Source organism: Coloeus monedula (genome assembly GCF_965178545.1).
Source record: "Coloeus monedula genome assembly, chromosome: 3".
NCBI lineage: Eukaryota > Metazoa > Chordata > Aves > Passeriformes > Corvidae > Coloeus > Coloeus monedula.
The window spans coordinates 99,356,056-99,379,120 of record NC_138783.1 but is presented as its reverse complement, the minus strand read 5'-3'; the positions used below and the strand labels follow the sequence as shown (position 1 = coordinate 99,379,120).

General features: G+C 38.8%; 1 protein-coding gene across 1 annotated transcript in view; it reads right to left on the bottom strand.

The window, feature by feature from the left end:
• The window catches only part of TBL1X (transducin beta like 1 X-linked), a 193,046-nt gene that overhangs the window by 130,498 nt on the left and 39,483 nt on the right, over positions 1 to 23,065 (bottom strand). The window contains exon 2 of the mRNA XM_082278853.1: positions 7,139 to 7,211. The gene's annotated coding sequence lies outside the window, so the exon portion shown is untranslated. The remainder of the gene's footprint in view (positions 1 to 7,138; positions 7,212 to 23,065) is intronic.

Below are 23,065 nucleotides of genomic sequence, written 5' to 3'. Positions count from 1 at the left end.
TGAAAATCTGTATTTCAGAAATTCATCTGAGCTGGATGTAAAAATTTCAGCTAATTCCTTGTCTCAACTTCAACAGTTTTGCCAACATTAAAAGGGCCATGAATATTGGGGGAATAAGAAAATCTGTTTCCTGTTTGAATTCTTCTATCTTTTTCTTATTTTGAGTGCATCTTTTTATTTCCATAACAGCCAAACAAAAGAGCCTTCTCATATCATAAATCTTCACATGGTTATTACCAGATGATGGCCAACTCGTAATTTCAGTCTTCTTTTAACAAAAAAAATTGGATTTTATGTTTTCTACTAGAAAGATTAGCTCCTGCAGAATCACCAAACTATCTCTGCAGTAAATCCAAATTCTTAGAGCTCCTGGTATGAGTCCTGCTCATCCACACTGCACCCCCGGACTAGCTAAATATCATCCATTCCATATGGACAGCAAATACATTTTTTTATTTGTTAGTCTTGCAATCTTAAATGAAAACATTGTATCACTGAATGGGAGACTTACATGCAAGCTGTACAGTATGGCCACAGTGCACCTTCAGGATACATGAATGACACCTGAAGGAGCTTTAGCTATTATGGGCTTGCACAGATTAAAACAAGACATCACTTTGCTATTCCTCATCACTATCTTTACAACTGAGTAGGGTAACGTGAAATAATGATCAGAGTAAGAGCACAATAAGAAAATAAGAAAACTAACCCTAAGACCTCCTGGAGATCCAAAATAGGGAATCAGGGAAAAAATGCTGATATTTAGTTCAGAAACAGCTCAACGTAGCTTTTTCCAGTGACTACAACTGGAGCCAGTAACTGCTGTATTTGCTTAGGGATTCAGTCAGTATTTTAGGGACAGCATCAGGACAGGCTTCTGCAAAAGTCGGCAAGTACTTCACATGTGTTATTATTATATAGTATTACCAGAGACACAGCCCTGTGCATCTGGCTTCAAAGCAGAGGAAGTACTGCAGCCACTGCCTTCCTTATGGCAGGTGTGCACACAAACCAGTAGGCTATTTTGGATGGATGCTTAACACTGACTTGATAGATTAGAAGTTGCAGACACAAGGTCTTGGGATTTAATGCAATGAAAAGCAAAAATAGAAATACAAATGGAAAGCAAGATGTGGCTTGGGAAAATGCAAGATAAAACATGTTTGGTATGAAAAAATTCAGATCAGTAATAAGGAAGGTAGTGAAGGAAGGGAGAGAGTGCACTGAGACATAAATGAAGGAGGTAGTATGGGCAGTCAATCTAGAGAGTAGAATTTTAAAACAGAAAAGCATCAGGAATCATGCTAACATAAAAAATATATTCTCTACAGATTTAGGAGAACCTGGACTCCTGAATTTCCTGATTAAATTATGGTGGGTCTCTCAAAAGCAGAAAGGTGAGGAACTGACATTTGAGTAAAGAAAGAGATGTATTTTTTACAGGTGAAAAATGGTAAAGTGGGGCAAAGAGATAGTGGGGTAATAGTTTGCAAATACCTAAAGGAAGAGCATGCATAGCAGAAAAAAGATTATATTTTCTAACAGCTACGGAAAGTCAAGAAGGAGTACATGGAAAGTGTGTGTGGGGGGGGTTTGGTGGTTTGTTTTTGCTGGGGTTTTTTACATAACAAATATTGAGGGACTAGAAGGAAAGGCTTTTCAGAGGGGAACAACTGTTGCCCTGTAAAAAACTGCCAGAGGGAATACTGCAAAGCTACTGCTGGACTAAGTAACGGAAAATGCACTGATGGGAACAGTCCTGTATCAGAAGGAGGAATGCCTTGGATACTATAAAAGACCACTTCCCAGTCTGCTTATCTGTACACTAAGCAAACAACTAAGATATATTGCCTGAAAATTTGTGCTCCCTTTTTAATACAACAGTAATGTACTTTATTACTGATTTTAACAGGCTTTAATAGGAGGAAGCATACATTCAATTATTTTATTACATGCTTTGAATATAAATGGTGAGCATCTGCACTCTAGTTTACTCCTTCCGTCCTCACGCTCTCATAAAAACAGCACTGGCACATTTTAGAATTCAGAGCAGCCTTCCCCAACCCAGCCGCTTTCTTGGCTGGTTTGCTGGGATCTATATATCCAATCTAATTATTTTGATTCCCATTTCCAACCCTATCAGTGGTGCAGTGGTGCAAGAAATCAAAATGCCAGTCTCCTGAATGTGTTAGAACCTAAAAGCTAACAGCTACTCATTTGCAGAGGCATCACTGCATGGCCCAAAGCCCCTGTCACCAGGCAATTTACGTTCAGTGTTCTGGATGTGACTCAAGAGGGGTTTCCCAGCGTACCAATACAGAGCATTTCATATAATATTTCAGATATGCTACAGGTTGTTGCATCATCTTATTTTGTCACAGCATAACTGACTAACAAAAAAACCCCCGGCAACGCTTTGTTCAAATTTTGCCTCTTTTTAAAGACTTGAGTCCTTCTTCTTTGTTATTTTTTCCCTTTGTTTTCTTAAAAGGCAAAAAATAGGATCATACAAGCTTATCTTCCCTTAAGTGATCAGAAGAGAGAGTCGGCAATTATTCTGCCAAAACACCTACTACCCTCTCAAATCAGGGGGATCATATGTTGCTCAGTAGCTGAATTTCCCTGTGGGTCTTTTCTCTGCCTATAAGCTGTCCCCCTCTTGAACTACAATCTTACTTAGATTACTAATGCTCAGCACCACCAAAAATATTCCCATTCATTTCTCCAGCTTTTACAAACATGATACTGTGATTTGTGTTTAAATATAAGCATCACCGTTCTACTTTTTATTATGAATATCGTATGTTTGGCAAGCTGTCTGACCTTCCTTATGATGATGAATGCTGCAGCAAACAATTTGCTGTATCTTTAAAGAAATGGCCAATTCAATTACATTATGCCAGAAGCCTTCAAATCCCTCTCTGCCAAATGTCTTTGCTATATCCTGCCACAGACAGCCCATTTGTATTCCAGCACAGTAGGACACTTGTTTTGTTGAAGCACACAGCTCTAGTTAGGTACTATCAACAGAGCAGTATTTCAGTTCTCCAGCTCTGTGCTCCTTCCACCCCCTCCACCCTCGGTTATCAGGATTTTCAATTTTACTGACCAAACGTGTACGCATTACTAATTATGTGCATGAAATGCAGTAGTTATCGACTGCTACAACAAAATACATTAGTGACCAATTACAGGAGTTCTTGGCAGCAATGGTTATCATTTTAGTGGATTTAATCATTGCACTTAAAGTGAAGCTTGAGATTCCCTTTGAGATTACACCACTAATTGCTTCTGTTTTGCCAGTTACTGCATGAGCTGTTTGCAAAAAGGATCACTAAAGATGCTTTCTAAATACGGGAAAGCAGCAAACAGATGAAGCCTCCTGTAACGAGTGTCCCCCTGCCCAGTTAAACCACAGTGTCAATTTATTCATACCACAATGCCCCTCTCCGATCCATATCCCCCTGCCACCCTCTCTTTCCCTCTCATTTCTTGTTATTTGGGCAGGCAGCAGCAATACAGCTGCACTGCTGTTCATGTGAACCGTGCCACACACCATTATTTATTTACATAGATAGTGAGAATATTACACTGCAAAAATAAAAAAATGTTGTCCCCTCTCTTCTGTGTTTGCAGAGAGGATACCAGCTATTATTATGACTATGACAGAATGTTTAAATGGTCTTAGACCTTAAAAAAAAAAAAAAAGAAAAAAACCCCAACCTAGGCCAAGTACCTGATTTATTACAAGTACAATACCACCCTAATAGGCTTCCACTCTCCAGGAATCCCTAAAAACAAGCACTCCCCCTCCCAAGGAATTTGTAATATAACATATTGTTCTTTAAAAGCCCACATCTACTTCCAGATCATCAGTAGTGATGAATTATCTGGTTTACAGCCCTATAAAGCAGAAGTGTCTATATATTTTAGTGCTGAGGCCAACCACAGGACTTTGGTACCTTTCAAATGTAGTGATATACAACTTTCCAAACACCAATGAAAGGCTTCAGGTGAAACAAAGAGATATAATTTCATCAAGATTTTAAAATCTGACCAAAAGAAGTAGTCTTTCAAAGAAAAAGAGAATGGGGAAGGATTACAACTACATTTTTGTTAGCTGAGAACAAGCTATTTAAATAAATAAAATTGTTCAAATAAATTTGTTTGGCTCCTTCTCATTAAAAATTTCAGCTACTAAAGCTTTCCATTATTCAAACACCACTTTGTGAACAACAAAGAAACACTCTCAAAAATACAAAAAACCCCCAATGATCCTCAACAAAAATTTTCTCATGGGATTAAAAATCCTCCTGTATTTATCTCAACAAACATCAACATTTTTAGGCTTTCAATAGATGCTAGGTTGATAAAACTTTAATTAGAAACTTAACTGATCTCTGCAAGAGAGATACTGTAGAGAAAGAGTTTTAAATCCCCTACACTATAAACAGCAGAGCATATGACATCTTTAAAAGCTGTCAGAAACCATACACTGTAATTTACAAAAATAAGAACAATCTTCGTGAAATTAACTGCTAAAAGAATTTGAAGAGCTTCATCCTACAGTATCAACAGGCTACAGCAACAGTACCAGTTGGCTTCACTTCAGCCTCCAAACACCGTATGGACTAATACCTAGCAATCCCTGGAAAAGAACAAAATGCAGCAGGAGGAGGGTTACATCACAGATACATTTCCCTTGCTTCATGCCCAGATACAGATTTGCACAAAACCCGTTGATCTTTCCAGAACAGCAGGCACAAGAACTGCTACACACAGGATGCTCTCTCCAAACCAAGGCCAGTTCATTTTCATGCTTAACCGAGAAAATCTTGCCCCAGGGCACACAATTTCAAGTCTGAATGAGAAAATCTGTAGGTGATGCAGTAACTACAGTAACTGGCAAATAATAAACTGGGTAAAACACCTAGAGATCAATCCTATATTCATGAAGGAACAGACTACACAATTTAATTGGATTATCCCCATTTCTTAGTTCACTAGTTCTTGACTACTACCTTATTAGACAACAATTAAGGATGATTTTTAGGTACAAAGTAACATAACACTGACACGGTATCTTTGTCAAGGCACGGTATCTTTATCACTAAACCTACAAGTCCTCCAGTCCAGCAGAACGACTGCCTTTCTTTTGTATGGGCAAGCTCCTGTCTCACGTACACAGGCACAAAAATCTAAATCATAATTCCAAGAAGATTGCAATTGTACGTGGAATTTCTAGTGCTGCCTTTCAAATGAGGAAACAGGAATAAAGCAGGAGAAGAAAATATTCCCAAAATGAACAGCTGAGCTTATGTAGCACCCAAAATACTAAAGGTTGGGAAATAGCTGCCTTTCATCACTGTCAAAAGCAGTAGACTAAAATATGCAGAGTAGGACTGATAACACAGGAAATAAATGAAAACATTTGCTGCATGCTAGTATAGAAGTTAAAAGAAACAAGGCAAAAACCTCTCTCAAAGGTCCCTGCTGGATTTAAAACAGAGCTCTTGAGCCAACTGTGATTTCAAAACATGCCACTATCATTTAAGAACACCGAACTTCTCTTCTTTAATAAACCTTACACCTGTTCACTAGTCCAGAGACCTAATTCCTAAAACCATACACAGCGAGTGCAAGACAAGGAACCAGAACTTTAATGAGGACTGCTAATGCACAAGAAAGCAACCAGTTACTTATAATACAGTCTCAGGCATTATTTGTAATTTAGTACCTAACTTACAAATCAAAGAATGATAATGCTAAATGCTGCCATGATGAATTTCTGAGAGAATTAAAAGTCTTAGGTGTGTATAGCTCACAAAGCCTGGCATATTTTTAAGTTATATATTTAATTCTCTTTAATATTGAAAGCAATGAGAGACATTTTTGTCTACTACTCTATTGCAAAGATAAACACAGTAAATAATCTAGCAGAATGAAATTCATTTTTTTGTGCGGTGATGTGATGGATATCAATTTGTAAGTTCATGCATTAAGTACAAGAATATGAATAAACCATGGCACAGATTTGGAATAAACACCATTGGTAACAAGTTTAGACCAGATTAAATTGAGAGACTTTCACCTGGTAAGTATTGTTTTCAAAATTTAATGTAGATACCAGTAAGGCTATAGTAAAGATAGTAAGGCTTTCTAAAACCAAAGATAATTCTTCTGGCATGAGAAATGCCAGCAGGAAGAAAGGCTCCAGCTCTAGCAATTGTTTCAGAAAACTCAATTAACTTGTCCATTTTTAAAAATATGTTACCAGTAGAAAGAAGTTTCGTGCTATAAAAAAATTATCTGCTTATTAATATTACATACATTTCATATATGAGTATGTATGACTAAAAAATGCATTAAAAAATAAGTAATGCATCAACATACCTTTTCAACATGTAAAATAACTTTTTGCAACGAGAATAATGCTTGGATTGCCAGGAAAGAAAGCTATGTGAATAAATGGAAAATAGTCTTCCTGCCTTCTCAGAAAACTGTGTAGGCTGGGTTTGGGACTGGGGGCCTCCAGATGCCAAGGAATGTCTACCACATGCCCCATCCAAGCTGATTGAGAAAAGCTGTCCCTGTTCTGTTTTAGTGGAAGCAAACCCAACCAAGACAATGGTTTTTGTCTCAAAAAAAACCACCCTCATGAAATGAGCATTTATCCTTTCAAAGACAACCTTCCAAGAGGGTCATCTTCTCAGCCTTCACCCTCTGATGATCTCATATTTAACCTGGCCTGACCTTCAGTTCTGCTGAGTCTCTGTGCCTTACTATGGTTACAAACCAGCAACATCAAGTTAAGCTTTAAGAAACTCAGAAATTATTCTAAAGATAAATAACTGAAAAGGCAAAACATGAAAATACCAAGAAATCCTACTTATAAGCTATGTTTCATTCTATGGAGAGAGACTTCCAGGGTAGCAATAAGAAGAAAACCTACCAAAAAGCACTGAAGGCTCTATACCACATTCCCTCCCTGTAGGTACCACTACTACTTCGGGTCTTTGTCAATTCAAAGGCCAAAGTATTGTCTCAAGTTACAACTGCAACTAGACATGGAGGTGCTTAAAATTATTTCACAGTTTTAACATTTTGTAAAGCTGATTTCCACTAAGCATTCACTTACTCAGGTGCAAGAACAGTCAAGGTCCCCAGTTTCCCCCAGATTTTCCCTTCAGGCCAGTTTTATCCTTGGGTACCTGTGCACAATAAAAAATACAAAGAAAAAAATAATTTACATTACTCCTCATAGTTCATCTCTTGATTATATCAACTTTCATGGCCCCAATTTAAAAACTCAGATCGCCAGCTTTTCTCACAGGATTATTTCCCATCAATGTGGTTAACCAGAAGCAAACTCAAAGCTGTTTTCCCCATGTAAAAAACTGGGTCTTATTTGACCATTATATATATATATATTTGGTTTTTTTTCCTTTTTAGATTTACCATGACCCTCAATTAAAGTTTTTTCTGTAAGAAAACTCATGTAAATTCAACCTAATAGAAGGTGGGATTGCATGATTTAGGTATATTTCATCACTTGTTTTCAGGAGTACAAACAGAGAGCACACAGTTAAGCCTTTGCTAGCCACATATTTAGGCTGTTAACATGTGACAAGCAAATCCTACATATTCAATTACTGCTTTAGAAACTGAAAGAAGGTTTGTGTACAGGTGCACTGTCACTTTGTTAGGGAGCTCAAAAAATAGAGTTGTTCTTTCTCCTGGCACTAGTATGAATTAAAGAAACATTTTCAAAAGGTGCCATTCAACCATATGGAATCAATTTTTGCAGACATATGGAGCTCCAATTAAATAAGTGTGGCTTTTGCTGACACGAAAGTCCACCTGCACATATTCAAATTTTCCAGAATTAGACCATCTAATTTAGAGCAGCTCATCTAACAGTAACAGAGTAGAAAAGCAATGTATTTGATATGACACAACCTCTGTAACCAGTCTCCTTAAATAGCAATTTCAGCCTTACTTTTGACCATGGTCAGGATATAATCAGATAAGATTGAATTAGCTCCCCTAAAATACAGCGCCAATTACATCAGATCAAAAGAAAATAATTTTTCTTCTTCTCCATCATGCACGTAAATATATAATTAGAAAATTAGGCAAGGTGCAATTTTTCAAAGAAGACTTCACCAGAAGTCAACGGAAATTAAAAAACTGACTGTAACCACGCTTCCTAGATTTTACAGGTTTTTTGCACATATTTTCCCAGAATAAATGTATAGAAAAGCTTCCCTTTGAAAGAAAAAGAAGCCAACAGGCTATATACAAACATCAACATCCTACATAAGCCTAAAATCTTAATACAAGATAGGCATCCAATGACGTGGAAACTAACAAATTTTTAAGGTAAGCTCCTCAGAAGTTTTTTTTTTCTTTTTTTTTTAAGGATTTGCAGTAAATTGGGCACCCTTGTTTAAGTCTAGTTTGACTGACTTTCTATTAGGTGACAATGCACAATTTTTTTTCCACAGACCCCAACCTCATTCAGTGAGCATAGTAGCTAGAAAGGAGTAGTGAAAGTCTACCCAGCGGCTGCATTCCATATGGTCACACCACAGCTCTACACATTGTCTGCTCCAGGTTATCCTGCCCTGTTCCACAACAGCACTCTGAAGACAGAAATGCCAGTTCTTGGACAGAGCTCCTCTTTGGTCCTGTCAGGTAACAACAGACCACACTACAGCCCCCTGCGAGGGGCATCATATGATCCCGGAGACAAGAAAGAAACATCTGAATCAGGACCATTACAAACTTCAGTGTTCAACCAGGTTCCTAAAACTAATTTTTCAGAGTATTTAGCTTTCTATAATACCTTAAACTGGAGAAGCCATATCCATCTAGTTGCCTAATTAAGGTGACACATCTTCCCTCACTTGTGCACTGCTCCATTCACTATCTGTCTTAGGGTTTCTACAAAAAATAATAGCATGTTTTCAGAGACTTGTCCTACTTTGCTGCAGTCTTCATATACATATGCTCCACTTGGAAAGACCATACAATTCTGAGATCATAGAATTTAAAACTGTATCATAATGCAAATGCCCAGGGGAGGTCAGTTAACATATTTTAGACAATCTTAATTCTTCACCTTCCCAGCTTTGCAGCACTTGATCTTTGTAACTTTTTACTCAAGGCAGCTTTCTGAGCTTGGCTTAATTTTTAAGACAGTAGCCCTTGGAACAGAGAAGCTCCACCTTGCTCAATACAGGCACTCAGTCTCCCTCAAAACCTGGCCACTTCTCATCCAAGTTTTATTATTGCCAGTCCTGTGGACACGTGCCACTGCCCCCATCCACTCTTGTCTTTAGGATCAGTTTCCTATTTGTGATCCCAGTTCTGCCTCCCTGCCCCTTTTTCAGTGATTACTTCATTCTCAACAACTTCATTATAAGACCTATTGCTCCCACCCAGCAACCAGAGTCCTGTTAGCTTCCAGCTCTCCTATACTAGCATTCCTTTTAATCTCTCAGCTTTCCGCACCCTTCACAGATCTGCTGGGTTTTCCATACCGCTTTTCATCTTCAAATGTTTTTCCTACTTCTTTACTCCCCCACTCACTTCCCGTGCTTGGCTCTTGCCCTGGCAATTTCCAAATTTCTTCTCAACAACTAACTCCATGTGTTGTCCTGGTTTCTACACAGCTTTTGTGATTAGCATGCCATAGCCATGGCTGCTACGCTTTGTGCTGAACTCACGTCTAATGATGGGTGTTAAAGAGATCTGTACAAGGGCTAATGAGCAGGAACACTTAATTTCAGGATCCCAGAAGAACTGGGGCAGAAGAAAAGCCAAACCAGCAGTGCAGAAGTAGAATTTTAGGCATTTAAATACCTGACTATAGACACCTATATATTTAGATGTCAAGGCAGCTGTATGAAGGCTTTGTGGACTGCAGCTACTTCTGTCTTGATGTTAGATTAACACCATCCACTCTTTTAAATTTAAAACCACAAAATTTTACAAGGAACCAAAATAAAGTTACTTAGAGTCTAAATCTCAACCTAAACTCAATCTACATCTCAGTTAACAGCAAATTACTAATACTTTTTTAAACCATTTTTTCTGAAGACAAAACAGTCAAATATATTAAGTACTGTGGGGGAGGGAAGAAGGGTTTTTAATTAAATTGGCACTGTTTACCAAGGATAAGTGTTCTTATCTTTGTTCTACATATCTTTGTCTGATATGACACAACCTCTGTAACCAGTCTCCTTAAATAGCAATTTCAGCCTTACTTTTGACCATGGTCAGGATATAATCAGATTGTAGCATACTTTCATCTATTTTTGCCAGAAAGTACGAGTTAACCAAAGACATCTTCCTATCCTGTCTCAAACTTCTTTGCCTTTGGTGTGTTAGGTGGGTTAAGAGCGCTTAGGCTGAATTTAGGGTGATTTTATAAAATCACAGAATCACAGAATACCAGCTTGGAAGCGACCTCATGAATTATCTGGTCCAACCTTCCATGGCAAAAGCACAGTCTAGGTAAGCTGGCCCAGCACACTGTCCAGCCACATCTTAAAACAGTCCAATGCTGAGGAATCCACAACTTCCCTGGGGATATTATTCCAATGGCTGATTGTTCCCTCTACCCCTCATCTTTTCCATGGGACTCCTTGCAAGAAGGGAGTCTCCAACATCTTTGCAGCCTCCCTTCAAAGACTGGAACATGGTGATAAGGTTTCCCCTAAGCCTTCTTTTCACGAGGCTGAACAAACTCCATTCTCTCAGCCTTTCCTCACATGGCAGGTTCCCAGACCTTTGATCATCTTTGCAGCCCTTCTCTGGACCCTCTCCAGCCTGTCCACACATTTTTGCACACCGGGGACCAAAACTGAACACAGCACTCCAGGTCTGGCCTGGCAAGCACTGAGTGGGACAATGACTCTTTTTTCTGTTGATGATACCCTTGTTGATGCAGCCCAGCATCCTGCTGGCTTTCCTTGCCACAGCAGCACATTGTTCTTCCATACTGAACTTGCTGTCCACCAGAACGCCCACATCCCTTTCCATAGAGCTGCTTCTCAGGTGGGAAGAGCCCAGCCTGTGCTGCACTCCTGGATTACAGACAGATCCCTCCGATGTTACTACTGTATTACTGCTACTGTGGCCATTTAGTAAGAGCATACTTTACTTAAAGAGTGCAGATGAATGATTTGTCCAATATTGACTCTAAAAAGAAAAAATAACTCCCTGATTTAACTAAAAAAATCCAATAGAATAGTTACTTTTTTATATTCAAATAGCAAATTATTGAAAATATTTAGGTACACTACAACAACACAACCTTTCAACAACCTTTTTGTGTGTCCAACATATAAAAATTAAGTATAAATGCAATATCACTAATGAACACAGTATTTACAAATAAATCACTCGTTCCTCTGTTGAGCCACACTGAGTTAAGTACACTTTAATGCTGAAAGTGGTATCTAATTATCTTTATTTGATCCCAAATGCAACAGGGAAATAAAAATATTCGAAATACTTGGATCTTGCTGATAAGCACTCAACATTGAAAGGTATGTGTTATGATAATGTAAGATGGCATTTATTCATATTTCTTCTGAAGAGGTCTCAAACAGTCACATGAATATATTTAATTCATACAACTTCTTGTTCTTCCACTTCTTGTATTTCCTGATGGTGTTGAAGGCAGAAAGAGATTTAGTTATCCTGACTCCCATCCCCAGGATTGCCTTACCCAGGAAATTCATCACTGTCACTTCCCATGGAGAAAGGAGGACAGTCAATATGAATCATTCTCTGGGAACTAGGCTTCAAAACCTAACTAATGCAATGACTACAACTCATGCAGAAGCCAATTATCACTTGTGATCCAAGGCATTTCTCAAAAGTTGGCACTCTGAGGTCTCCTATTAATCAGTATATTCACATGGGTTTGCTAGCTAGGATAACAGGAAATTAATAACATAGCTATTAGTAGTGGATTGATTCTGAATTGAATAAAAACCAAAAAAACCCAACACATATACACATGAAACCCCCCAAAATACAAAAAAACCCACTGGTAAACTGATCAAAAAGCCATAAAATGACTGTAAGTATTTGTCTCCTTTTATTTTAGGAAATCTTTGTACTCTGGTTTTTTTCCCTTCCCCACAAGTTCCCGGCACCCCTTGTACCACAAGGTTTATATTCTAGTTTTCATCACCAGCAACATGAAAAAGACACTTACTTCACCCACACGTATGTCCTTGCCAGAAAGGTCAAGAGAATAATTTACAAATGAAGGTCCATCATTCTCCCCCCAAAATCACAAGTATGAAGACAAGAATCACCCCTTTCCCTGCTTTGTCACAATAAAAAGTGCCTGTGCCTCCCCAAAGCCTGCAAGATGGAAGGAAAATAATGATTCTTACCATCCAATAGTTTCCTGACATGGAAAATTTACCAGAGTAATGGTGACAGAATCATACAATGAATTATTTTAAATCTTCCATGGAAGGGTCTGGTGGGGAAGGTTTGGAAATAAAAAGTTTTTTGCCTAACAACCTTCATCCAAAAGAATTCCAACTCATGTCAAAACATCTCTCTTACTAGAACAAGGGGATTTTAGCATCATCACTATAGTTGTTGTAGTCTGGCTGGTGCTAGTTAACGCGGTCACACAGGTAAGTCCTGGGACATTCCAGCAAACAAGTGATCTGGGATTATAGTTTATACAGCCTAAAGCCAATATAGTTAACACTTCTTTGATTCTTGAGTTTCGCACTTCAGAGAGCTGAGGGAGAGAGGAGGTGCTGATACTTTCAGGAACCACTAATTACAGGAATTCACCATGAAGGGCATTGCTAGAAAGTAACAGAGATGTTTAAATATAAACAGTGCAGTTGCTGTCACACAATTGTCCATGAAAGGCTTCAGTCCATTTCTCCACCCAGACTGATGATCTGTTAGGTGTTGAACAGGAAAGAAATTTACCACAGTATAAGCCCCTTCCACTAAAACATAATCCCTAGTACACTTTTTTGTGTTTGATTTCAAAGTAAATTATAAATCAGATCCATTTTAACAGTTTAATATAAATGTTATGGCCAGAATTTTTAGAAGATTTGTTATTACATTTAATAAGCCAAGTAAAAGTAAAGTCTTCTGTACTCAATTCATTTTTGAAACAGAATTCATCCTGAATGGGAGCTACTGCCTTTTTATGGTAAAAAATAAAAGTGACATTCAACTGGCCTCAATTACAACATTCATGATCTACTCAAAGTTACCTGTCACCTTTTGAAATATGTGTAAAACCACATGGCAAGTTACTGGCAGAAACAGGAACAGTACTTAACTAGTACTCTTAACTAGTTCTCTTCCTTGAGAGTACACCACTGCCTAACAAGGTATTTTACAAATATCCAGGTTTTCATTACAGCCATTCCCTAGAACTTTTTTTTTTTTTTTTAAATGACAGTAGTCACCTAAAGCATAAAGCTTTTTTCACAGCCAACTGAATGTTTGGTGGTACAATAGGGCCTCAGCCTATCAACACCAGGAAGTTATAGCTTACTTTTTAATCTGGCCCTCCAATTAAACACTTGAAAGAAACTTTCTCTTTAAATACTGTCTGGAATAAAATCTAGAAAGCTGTAGCCCATCCTTTATCAGCCGCTTTTTCACTTACTAATTTAAGAACAACACTTCCTCCTATTGCACACTTACCAGGAAGCAGCTATGCCATGAATATGTTATACACACTATGCCCCTCTCAGGTTGCACAGCTTTCTGAAAAAACAAGATAACCTAAAGGAAGCACTTCTTTTTATCATCCTCTGCTTCCTGCCCACATTCTGGTTACTGAATTCAATACCAAAGGTAGAGCTTTTGAAAGAATTTCACATCTCATTTTGCTTCTGTAGTTCCCCCCCTGGGGGAGGAAGGTCTGACTGAGGTCACTGATGATATGCTGATTTCCCTGAAGTCTACTTTCTCACAGAAACACCAAAAATGTAAAGGCAGAGTGATAACCCAACTCCAAGACATCACTTACTGAGAGCAATTCTTCTGGGCTACAGGAGATGACAAATGACTGAGAAACTTCTCTGCACCAAACAGTAAAGTTTGAATAGCAGAAAGAACGCTACACCTCCTCTGGATCACCAACCCAGCATTTCACTGTGCCTCAGCACAGTTCAGAGACACGGGATGATTCTTTCAGGATGAACGTGCAACTGCAGGCAACTACACGATGAATGTTCAGTTCTGCAGTTTCCATTGTATATCTGCTCCATGTGTCCTAAACCCCATAAAATGCTTCTCAATACCATACAAAAGGCAAAATAGCTATAGGAAAGGCTGTAATTATACTACAGCTTTACTACTGGCTATTTTCTATGTCTTTTGCAATTGCTGCATGTTTTTAATAATTGCTAAGTAGTAACTTCTCCTAAATAATCACAGTTAAGTGGAACGTGTTTAACACAACAAAAAAGGAATATCTATTGTATGTTCTCTTTCCTGAGGGGACCCATTCATTCCTGACCCCAGATCTAGTAATTGGTTCCATGATGAATGTTAGAAGGTGGGGGCTAGAACAGGGGACAAGTAAAATTAAATTGTTATTAAACGGTTTGGGAGAAGAGCAAAAAAGCATGCTTGTGTTATCCACTAGCAACCACTGGAAATACTGAAGCCTGTTGTTAGTGCCAAATAAATATAATCAAAACAAGCAGTTTCAGTCTCCCTTCAGACCCCTTGGAGACCTCTATACTTCAAATCCAAAGACTCATCTCATAACTTAACTTTCTACTGTCATTCCAGAATAAATCTCCTGTGCAGCTTATTAAACTGTCTTTGCACCTGCTCCAATTTAAGTTCACCTTTCTGTTCACTGCAAAGGAAGATCATCGGACACAATATTCCAGATGAGGTCTCAGGAAGGCTTTACAAAATGCTATTAGCATTTCTCTCTCTCTCTACAAAAATACCATGTCTAATGCATCGCAGAAGCACATTACTCTTTCACAGCAGCATCATACTGGTGGCTTAGAGCCATCTTAGTGGCATTATCACAACACTTTCCCTAATTCAGACTGCTACAACCATTAGAGTCATCTACACAACCTCCTATGATGTTAACAGATGTTCTTCTCATTTTAGATATTTGCATATTGAGATAAAGATAAGTGTGACCTGTCTGAGACGAGGCACTGAGGGCTTGCAGAGCTGAATTAACTGAGACTTTCAGATTATTAATACTAAATATACACCTCTGAACTCCAGCAGCAAGCAGATGAACTACACAGTGCACAGTAACAAATACTCCTGACACTCCACACCAAATGTCTGTGCCTGCACTCAAGTCATTTCTAAATGGATGGTTCTAGATGGCCACTTGTCTACCATGTAATTACATCAGCCTGCTGAGGGACCACACAGAAGATACCCAGAAAGGCCAAACCTCCACCCACTTTGTCTCCATGTCCTCAGCCAGCACTGAAAGTGCCTTTTTGTGGCAATTCCATCCAGACAAGTTGCTAGGTGCTAGGCCACCTCCTCTCATACACACTTGCTCTTAACTGCCAGAGCAAAAGCTGCTCAGTGATAACCACTTCTACAGAAGCTCACATCAACACTGATATATTCTCCCGGAAAACGTTTTCAGGATTCTGAGTTTATAATTTGAAGGCTCTTTTTGTTCAAAAATTTAGATCATACTGGAAGTGATATTCTCCTGGTTTCACAAGAAAAAGGCACAAAATATCTAAAAATGCAGGATCACAAATTCAAAGAATCATGATGGACAAAGGGGCTGACTGGTACCAAACAGCTTGGTGGTTCCTACACAGGTCAATACGTTGTAGCTACTCACATCATAGCGTTAGTTTCATTATTACAAATAGTCCTAACAAAAATCTGTCTTTGTGGAAAGTTTGCTCAAAACATGAACATTATTAGAACTAGACAAAACAAGAACTACTTTCCCTTAATGCTCAGGATCTCTTAATTGCCAAGAAATGCCATGAATGTTTTGCAGTTGCATTCCAAAAAGTACTTTTTCTACCAAGCAACTAGCAGAGCCAGAACTGTCCTGTGAGCTAAGGACATGGGAGTTTTTTTCTATAAATAAAGTAAGCATTCTAGTCAAGCAGAACACTATCTTCTCAGAAAATAAATATCCTAGCTACACTTGAACTTGGTTTCTCTTTTTAACTCATTATCACATATATACCTTAACCTTTTCCTGTTTAGATCCAACTTCACAGATTAACCCACTACTGGTACTGGAAAAAGCTCACAAATAGCTAAGGCAGACAGGATAACTTCTGCTAATAGCCCATGGTGTAGAATTCAATGTTCATAAAATGAAATACTGCAGCTGTGCAAAGCCTCAAGCACTACCTTAGAGAAATGGTAGACAACTCACTACATCACTTCCACAGATAAAAGAAGTATTTATATTTTCAGAGCACTTTCATGCATCACTAAAGGAAGATATGGACCAGAAACAACTGAATTGGCATGACCCAGCACGTTACTGCTGGCCAGCTGAGCTGAGTCAGATACAAGAAGAGGTAGATACTCTTCACAGCTATCTCACTGCCCAGCAGTGGGATGGAAAACCTGTCCATGCTGGCTTAAGTGTAGGTCTTTTACTTTACAATGGAAGGGATGCAAATCCATCCTACAGCCAGTTCTCCCAAGGCTGATGATGACCCATCTCATACAAAGCTACAGTACCACTCAGCATTTTGTTAAACTGCAGTAGTATAATTTGTCCCAGCTTGCAAAGATGGTTTTCTGTTCTCTGTGCTCATTAGCAAGATGGGAATGTATCAATCTGGCCCTTTGGTCTTTGATGATGGAAAACATTATGCTTCCCTGAAACTGCAGATAAATATCAGGCACAATTCGGGTTAGGTTCCTGGTCTGTGACACCTGGAATATAAAACACACATACTTTTGACTGAGTGCATGCTTGGCTTACACTGACAAAAAGTAAGGAACCTGAAAACCAGGACAACTATTTCCTGGTGTTTGCAGTTGGGATCTATGTACATTATATTTTTATATCAAAATTTCAGTGTCCACACAACAGAAATGTACTTTTTACTTCTAATATGGAATCTTCATGCAGAAAACTAGCAGAATATCCAGAAGAATTCAAAATTTACTTCTATTTGAATACAAATGTATGTACCTCTTATAAAGTCTCACCAGTAGAATTCACTCATATTCCTAGCCGGAAAACACATTTGTCAAGATATATTTGCAAATAAGGCATATGGTTTGCATGTATACAAACAGATACTGAAATCTTTATGTATACGCACAAAAAAGAAGCACTGCAGTTTGCAAGTAAAAATGAGCAGGCAGTGTTTCAAACTGACAATGTGATATGGTGTTATCAGGAAGGACAAGAATCACAGTGATTTACAGTAAACTACCCTTACTGGCCAGGGATGATACACAGTTATGAGACTAAATTAAGGAAGCGTGCACTGCTGCCTTACGGTGCTTGATCTTTTAATTAATGTCTCAAGAATACTGAATTGTCTGTATCTGAGCAGTGTTTTTGATGTTAGCATGAAAGAAAGAGGTTTTTCAAACCACAACACACTTGGACAAATTCTCATCAATACTTCCATTTCTAGTCACTAGGTCCCACTCATTCCTTCTGACTAACCTTGCAACTTTACTTTTTAATTTTTATATTGAAACTATCAGAGCAAGAGAAAAATAAAGCATAAGCCCAACACAGAGCTTATGTCTACGTTAACAAGCCTAATGCTCTTCAAGTTCAGGGAATCTAATCTCCTAAATGTGTCATTATCTACAGCACACTCATTTCTAATACTGAAGAGTATCTTGCAATTGAATGTATTTTGTGAACGCAATGTGCATATATATGTATAATATGAAAGTATACATCTGACACAGGATAAGGTCTCAGCATATGCACATGTCACGTGGAATTATAACCTGCAAACCAGAAACAATACAGTGTTGTTAATGGCCATAGAAAGGAAGAAAGAAACTACAGGACGAGCATTCAAAAATTTTATGAGTGGTATTTTACCAGGTTTGCTAAGGGCATGACTTCAGTAATGCTTTTGGTTTGAGTTTCCTAACTCTGATAAATTTACAGTAAACTTAAATTTATTCAGAAGATCAAAAGCAAAACACACAAGACCAAAATTACTTCCTTCAGTTTACTTGCTTGTATTTTACATCAAAGCAGCAGCAGAGCAATTAAGATTTCCAAATACTACTCATTCCACAAAGAGACACTGAAGTCCTCCATACAGAGTAACCAGCTGGCCACTTAAGACACTGAGCAGTGGACTATAAACTAGATCTCCCCTTATTTTTAGGATATTCCTGACATCCTAGTGGAATTATTCGGTGTTATCAAGTAAATTAATCACAGAATGGGTAAGGTTGGAAGGGACCACTGGTAGGGACATCTGGTCCAACAGGATTGTGTCCAGATGGTTCTTGAATATCTCCTGTGAGGAAGACTCCACAAGCTCTCTGGCCAACGTTTCAGTGTGCGGTCACTCACACAGTAAAGAAGCTCTTTCTAATATTCAGGTGGAACTTCCTGCACCTCAGTTTCTGCCCATTGCCTCTTGCTCTACTGCTTGGCACCACAGAGCGGAGCCTGCCTCTGTCCTCTTGACACCCTCCCTGCAGATACAGATAAACATTGATGAGGTCCCCTGTCAATTGCCTCTCCTCGAGGCCGAATAGGCCCAACTCTCTCAGGTTTTCCTCATAAGAGAGATGCTGCAGTCCCTTAATCATTTTTGTTGCCCTCCATTGGACCTGCTCCAGGGGCTCCACGTCTCTCTTGTCCTGAGGAACCCAGAACTGGACACTGCACTCCTGATGTGGCCTCACTAGGGCTGAGCAGAGGGGCAGGGTCACCTCCCTCAACCTGCTGGCAACGCTCTTCCTAATGCTCCCCAGGATCCCATCGGCCTTCCTGGCCACAGGGACACACTGATGGCTCATGGACAGCTTTACTGTCCACCAGGACCTCCAGGTCCTTCTCCACAGAGCTGCTTTCCAGCAGATCAGCCCCCACCCTGTACTGGTGCAGAGGGTTGTTCTTCCCCTCTGCAGTATCCTGCATTTGCCTTTGCTGAATTTCAGGCAGTTCTTCTCTGCCCATCTCTCCAGCCTGTCGAGGCCCTTCTGAAGGGCTGCACAGTACTCGGGGATATCAGCCTCTCCTCATAGCTTTGTGTTGTCACTGAACTTGCCAAGGAGGCATCTTCCCCTTCATCCAAGCATTGATGAACAAGTTAAACAACACTGAACCTTGTGGGACACTGCAAATTACAGGGAGGCACCACTGGTTCCAGTTTATGGCAGATGACACCTGGCAAGGTTGCCCACATACAGAGTTTGAAACCAAACCATGCTGAACCTCTACACCAAGCACTCAGTCTCTTAGAATCACACTGCTCTTAGAAACACTTGTTGAGTCCAAGGAAATACGCTGGAAGTTCAGGGAATTCTCCACGGAGTACCGCATATTTAGCACACGAAGCTAGTTGTTGAGATACAAAGTTACAGCTTTGTTGAACGATCTGTTGAAATATTTGCATTACTTAGAAACTGAGTAACTCCTAATATGCATTGGATGGACCTAAATACCTGATACAGTCACTGAGCCAAATGGTGCTGAGTATTGAACCAGGCTAATGTCATTAAAAGCAAAAAGTGTATGTGTGGAAGAAAAAACATTATTGCAATTCAATTTTATATTACTCCTGCCCGACCTACTGATGAAGAATTTTTTTTTTTTTGAAAAAAGGTAATACCACAGGAATTTTAATCTATGTATATTTTATTTAATAGACTCCTATGGTGCGTATCAGACTAAACTGCTTCATCAAAGCCTCTGAAAATTGGTCTAGATACAAGAGGTGGAGTATTCTGCATAGTAAGACTTCTGAGAAAGGCTTTTTAAAGAAACACTTTGGAGAAATCTTATTTTTTCTGATAAGGCACATGGGAGTGCTTTCACTGAAGCAATTCTTTACATAAAGATAAAAAAATATTTTAAAGCTAATTGTCAGACACCTTCACACTTCTAAGAGCCAATAATTCCATGCAAGGGTTTCTTACTACATGCAGTTGAACCACTGTTCACCTCAGCAATCTCCATGTCAGTAAAAATCCTTATCTGAGAAAATTTCATGCATGCTTTGGTGTTTGCAGGATTAGGTTTTTGGTTTGCAGCTACCTGACATATGAGTCAAATATCTATTTAAAAAAAAAAACCAAAAAAATGGCCAGGAAAGATTACGTTATCTACTTAGAGCAACATAAAAAGGATGCAAGATACTAATACTTATTTAAAGACCTCTATGCCTTCCTGATGACCAAGTATGCTAATGAAAGCTCACATTCCAATTATCCTAAATATCAATATAACAATAAAACTACCCATTTTATCTCAAAGAGCTATGACTCCATGCAATTAACAGTAAAACATTTCTTACAGTTATAAAGTTCACTGAAAATGTGGGTAAATAACTCAAGATACTTACCCACAGGAAGCATAAAAAAGGAGAGCCTTCAAATTTCCCTGAAACATCACCTGTACCAGTGACTAGCAGCCAAACACTGCTCTGAGTCAATTCCACCCAATCCAATACTAAGTCACGGTCAGTGTATTGCAGTAGCAAAAGACAGTAAGAAAATGAGTCAATGTATTGTTTTGGGGTACATCCTGTTGAGACTGGGAAAGGCAAATATGAAAAGACTCCACTCCGAATTACAGCAGGATACCCACTCATTTCAACATACACAGAACACTGGAATTTTTGAAGGGAAATTTATTGAAGTAAAAGCAGTCACCAATGATATGATGGTTTTTCTATTTAAATTACTTCTTTCAAAACTTTTAAATATTTTAGAACACTACTTTTAATACTTCTTTTTCCCAGCTCTGGATGCTCATCTTTTAAGTTCCCTCCTTTCAAAGACAAAGGAAGTAAGGAAAGTTCTTAGAAAAAGGGTAAGACAGAAATTTAAATCAAAGGTCTAAGTAGTTTATCCTCTTTAAGTTCAAGGAAATTAAATGTTTTTTTCTCTCTTCAGCCATTTTACTCTTTGCAGCAAGTATTTTTGCATATTGTCAAAACAACCCTTCTCAAAATATTTGCAATCTAACAGTCATGTTGACCCTGTGCAGTTTGAAGGAAAGAAGGGATGAGTTGACTTCTGTGCAACACAGAAGTCAAGACTCTTAACTATGCCTGCAAAAACCAAACCAAAGATGGGAAAGTATAACCAGTTTTGAAATAACAAGGCGATCTTCTTCACCCCAAAGAACGTGCTTTCATCATGGTTAAGATCTTACTGGGCAAACAGAAATGGAGAATTCCCCATGATCTCTTATGCTCAGCTTTCCACATATTTTTGTCAGTATTGCATAAAGCCTTTGTCAGCTAAATCCCACCCCAGAGCTGCTGCAGAACTCCACTGACTTCAGGTCTCACCGTGGCTACCAGCTAAGGCAAACTCTCTTGCAATGAGCCACAGTTTATCCTCTGACCTACTCTGGCAGCAGGTGGTTGAGCCCTGCACAACACTGAATTAACTGCCATTCATTACCTAGCAGCTCTTCAGAACAACAGAAGTACAGCTCAGGAAAGTACCTGGAGAGAAAATGCAGATTCAGTCACAATGGTCATGAATTAAGAATCAAAAGTTTACCAAGAAAGGCAACTCACAGAAAAAGAAGTGATATTTTTAACATTATACATGAAATGAGCACTGCTTTACATATTTCAGTGACATTGTTGATCAAGACATGGTATATGTTTATATGGAACCAGTTTAATCCCAAATGGAAAGGGAAATGGGAGACACCTGTAAACATCATTAACACTACAGGCTGTAGCATAATCATTATAGACTTCATAAAAGCAATAGTGATTCTGACCAAAAGAGCTTTTATTTTCAGATCAGGCCAAGTTAAGAGCGTATCTTTGCCTCACAGCAACATAAATATTGCATGTGCATTCCTGTATTTAGCCATCTTACGCAGTAGAGGTTAAAAGAAGCAGGTAAATATTGTCTGTAAAAGAGTGATTTTCTCGACCTTAGCATAAAAATAACCCAAAAGAAGCCTTAGCAGAGAAGGGGAGGAAATAAGCTTTCCTCTTTCAATAATTTAATCCTTTTTTCTTTCTTTTCCTAGTACAAGCCTTGACAAAGCCAGTATAATGCTATCCCATCATTCTAAGGGCAGGCTCTCAATTGTTTTGGAAATGAAGTATATGCCAAGGGTTCAGGGAATCTTGGAAACTGAAACACACACTTGAGGTTTCTCCACCTAACTTCTCTAATTAGCAACTATCTATAGACCAACAGCACACAATTTGAGAACAGTGAGAGCCTACAGAATATATACATGATTCCCTGAAGTGAAGGAGGGATACTGAAATGGTCAGCCCTTCAGGGCTGAAACAAAGTACGATCTTATCCTGAGTTCAAATAACATATAACAGACAGATTTTTCAGGCAAAGTAGGCAGCTGGAAACTATTCTACCTGCAAGATGACCCTGCTAAAGTCCAGGAATACTCACCTTTAACACACTGACAAGGTAGCCTTCTCCTACTCCAGCATTCTCCAGGAGTGGGGATGGAAATACGTGGAAGCCAGAGCAGAGAGCCCCGGTAGTACCAATCTTTCACTACATGGCCCTGTCTAAGAAACATATCCTATATCTATAAATTAAAGCAAACCTTAGGCCACCATGAGTTACAATTTTAAAGACACTGCACAAGAGGAGTTTGCTGCCTAGAGTTCTGACTATCCACACGGTATGTCTGCTGCTCCAGCTAGGTATGCCTCAGTGGCAGGACAATGCCTTACATCAATCACACTCATTTTACAATAATTGAAAGAACGACACTTATTATGAACTACAACTAATTTGAAAAATCTGTATTCAAACAAGTGACGTTTACATTAAAAATAAAGGTAATAAAACCACGTTTCTTTTTAGAAGGCCAACAAGTGAAGAAGTAGCATGTCCCCCAGTT